Genomic DNA, 4,259 nt, shown 5'->3' with positions numbered 1-4,259 from the left:
TTTGAGACAAAACATGTGTCATCAACATACACCAGAGAAATAACACCATCAATCAGAAGAAGAAGCACGAGATTGAACGGTACGTCAGGAGGATCCGGTGGTTTTGGCGGAGAGCAAGCTTCAGGTAGCACAGGGAGATACGTACACGGTGGCGGATCAGGAGGAGGACGGACTTGGAGTTGCGACGGAGGAGGCGCAAGGCGGAGTCGAGACAGATGAGACGCAGGGCGGAGTCGAGACGGAGGAGACGGATTGCGGAGTCGAAACAGAGGAGTCGGAGGGTGGAGTCGCGACTCCGAGTCGGAGGGCGGAGTGGAAACAAAGGACACGGAGGGCGGAGTCGAGACGGACGGAGGAGACGGAGTGCGGAGTCGAGACGGAGGGCGGAGTTGCGACTGAAAAGACGAAATCACCAAAGGAGCCATGAGAAGGTTGAGCTGCTTCATACGAGACTTAGAATGGAGTAACAAGACGGACGAGCGCAGACGGTGGCTTCAAGATAGGAGATCTTCTTGTGTTCCATACATTGCTCAGATGAAAAAAAAAACAAGGAGAAAAAAATTCAAAATTTGAATCTAGATCTAAAATCTGCAGATTTTCCCCTTTGTAAACCAGAAACATCTATTTTGTATATGTACATTTGCGCTACGTTAAGCAATACGAAACTATAGTAAACAACAATTTTGTTGTCGTATATATTAAAATCCACATTTCGAATTCAGAAAATTCAAATATAAAAGGTCAGATCTGATTATTTCTTTTGTCTCACCTAACACGGGAAGACAAAACGAAGAAGTGTCCATGATACAAACAGTATGCAAGCTAATGATTACATTTTAATGTATTTTATATATGAAGAACAATTAAAGTTTATTTTCTGACATGAAAACACTTAAATCTGTGTAATAACGAATACTATTTTCTGTGCATACAAACCGTGAGTTAGAGCATCTTTATCGGGCGTATGTAGGGGGTTCCTATGTTTAAAAGAAAATCAAAAATACAAATAAATGGAAAACACGTCTCTTATTTTGGCTTAACAAGAGACGTTTTTAGGGAACACGTGTAGGCAAAATGAGAGGAGAGAGGGGGAGCGTATTCTCGTTTCGTCATTTCTCTCTCTCGAAACGTCTCCATTTTTCGTATGGAGGAGATCGGAGAAGACGATTGGCGAGTCAACACTCCTCGAAAGCGGAAGCTGAGATCCGATTCCGCCGCGGAGGTTGCAGTAACCGAGGGCTCGAGGCCGATGAAATGGAAATCTCATCGCCGATGTGCTGTTTCAAGCCCAAGGACGCCTATAACGGTAATTTCTAGCGATTAAGACTTGTTTAGTTACGAATGGAATCAATCCGATTGAAGTTCTTATTGGATGTATCATCATCATTAGATCGAATTATTGCTGGAATTTTATAATTTGATTTATTACTGATTATACGATTGCAGGAGGTTGAGAAAGAATCTAATGGAAAGCTATTTGATTGTTTAGATGTTAAATCGAAGTGGAATCCTAGAGGTATACATGAAACTTCAGTGTCGTATTGATTTCAATGCTCTCAGTTTTGTTGATGTACAAGTGTAATGCACAGATGATGATCAAATGAAAGCTGTGAAGGAGGCATTGCACGTTTCCAAGGCACCATCAACTGTTGTTTGCCGTGAGGACGAGCAAAGACGTGTTTTAGAGTTTGTAAAAGCTTGCACGGAACAGAAGAAGGCTGGGAGTTTGTACATATGTGGCTGCCCTGGAACTGGGAAGTCATTGTCGATGGAGAAAGTTAGACAACAGGCTCAAGACTGGGCAAAGCAGGTGATCAATCTTGTCTCTTTATCTTATGGACTTGTGAATCTATATATCAACAGGCTCAGATTATGTTTTCTCAAAAGCAACAATCACCTAGCTCAAAGATGATGTAGGTTCTTTTTCATTCCTGTGGTTGCTGCGATCTGATCACCTGCTCAGATTGTTGTTTTTGTTGTTCTATAATTTTTTTTTTAAGAATTTATAGTTAAGAAATTTGCAATAAACCACCTAAATGTTCAAATCTCTTTCTAAGTCTCTTAACTCACTTTTACAATTTAAAAACTATTAAAAATTAACTAAAAGACCCTTTAAGGGATTTAGGGATAATGATGCTCTTATATCGAACAAAACTCATGTCATATTATACTATCGGTATTTAAAATATGATATGAATTAAATCTTTGAATATGGTGAAAATAGTTGGCAGATATTTAATTTTGTTCACACAGTTGACCAATGTATGCCATTACCATACCTATGCACAGCTCCTCCCTCAAATAATTGATTCGTAGTGATAGATCAATTAAAGTCATTCAACCCTAGCATACCAAATGCATCAAATACATTATACATCACATTAAAAATGTAACCATTTCGATTCTGCTACAGTGACACAGTGGTCTCGGTTCTATGACTGTGACGTAAACTCAAGATAATTTTTTTTTTTTTTTTTGTTAATCAGGAGGTGATCCGGCGGCCGTGACCAACCGACTAATCCCCTGAACCCGGAACCAGCCTGCGTCTGTACCCACTAGGGGGTCTAAGTCATTCCGTGGCCGGGTCTCGAACTCATGATGGTGGGCACCTCAGCCGAGGTTCCTTTACCACCAGACCACGAGGCTCGATTTTTTTGTTTTTTCTTACAAAACTCAAGATAATTGTGTTAGTTGATTCACTCTGTGATAAGATTACTCATATTTTTATTGAAAATACAAATATAAAGGACAGAAAATCATTAAAAAGTATGTAATTATATTTTATTTTAACATCAACTTAATAAACTGGCCTTATTTTTTTTCTTAATTTGCATCATTTAAAACATTTGTTCTGATATAAAACGTATTAACTTAGTCTAGTTGTTTTTTTAAAGCCAAATATTACGATGTTGTTAAGATTTTGTTGCTTTAGTTTCATTTTTGTGGCACTAATTTAATTGAATTTTGTTCTGAGCAGTTTTTATCCAAAAGCATATTCTTTTCTTAAGATCTAGATCCCCACTTCGTCTCCTTTTTTTTCTATTCAAACTCCCACTTCGTCTCTTCTACTAGACTTCTTTTAGGAGTTTACTTGTTATTAAAAAACCGATAAATCAACAAACCATCTAACTTTTTTTCTTATGGGAGTATCGTCCCATACACCATTGGTGGCATGAACCATTTTGTTTCTTATATGATGACGACGATTCTGTTTCCAACAAATTCGATAGTAATCTTTTAAAAGGTATTATTTTTCTTCTTCTTACTTTTCTCTTCTGGCCTTTTATGTTTCCAGAGAAATTGACTTCAACAGAAGCATAAGGCCTTTGGAGGAGGAAATTACTTCTGGTCAGGTGTTGATGTATTATCCAGGAGAAATGGCTAATCAAGAGCGTCCAGAAATATGAGTCAAAGAGAAGATGGAATTATACAAGAAGAAAAGAAAGAAGAATCTCGAGTGAAGAGTTTTCATGGCTTGTTTTACAATCTTTTTCTTTCTTTCAGTTCCTTTCTTTTCTTGAGACTTATCTGTATATATTTTAATGATTTTCTGTCCTTTATATTGGTATTTTCAATAAAAAATTATGAATACAAAAACATTTTCTATACATCATACTTTATTGACTTAATTGACGTTGTTAGTAAATTACAAACAAAAATTGGCGTTAGTAATTTAAAAGTGACAATAATATTTCAAATTAAATTTCAAAATTATTAAATTACTTTTAAATTGAAATCAATTTTATTTTATTTATTTTAATTTAATTAAAATCATTTATTTTAACTGATATTAACATTAACATCATTTTAAATTAATTGATGTATGTATTAATATCATTTTTTTGCAATTGATACATATTAACATCATTTACAATAACTAATGCAAATAATATAATTTTTTATATCAATTGTTAATAAAATGATGTAAATTATTTGCATCACCACTTTAAGAGTCGTTTAATTAAATGATGCAAAACTTTTTGACATCATTTATAAGTAATGCAAATATACAAAATAAGCGATGTTAAACAAGTGTTTTTTTGTAGTGATTATTTATTTATTCGTTATTTATTTGTTTTGTTATTTATAGGTTAACTAAAGGTTAATTCAGTTGCAAAAAAAAAAAAATCTAAAGGTTAAATACTGCTACCATGTTACCAAGACAAGTGTGTACTTTTAGTTAATTAACAATATATCTCATCGACAATACATATCTTTAGAAGTTTTCTCTTTTTCTTTCACGATTCTCACTCTTATAC

This window comes from Brassica oleracea, chromosome C4 (genome assembly GCF_000695525.1).
Source record: "Brassica oleracea var. oleracea cultivar TO1000 chromosome C4, BOL, whole genome shotgun sequence".
NCBI lineage: Eukaryota > Viridiplantae > Streptophyta > Magnoliopsida > Brassicales > Brassicaceae > Brassica > Brassica oleracea.
This window is presented reverse-complemented; position numbering follows the sequence as displayed.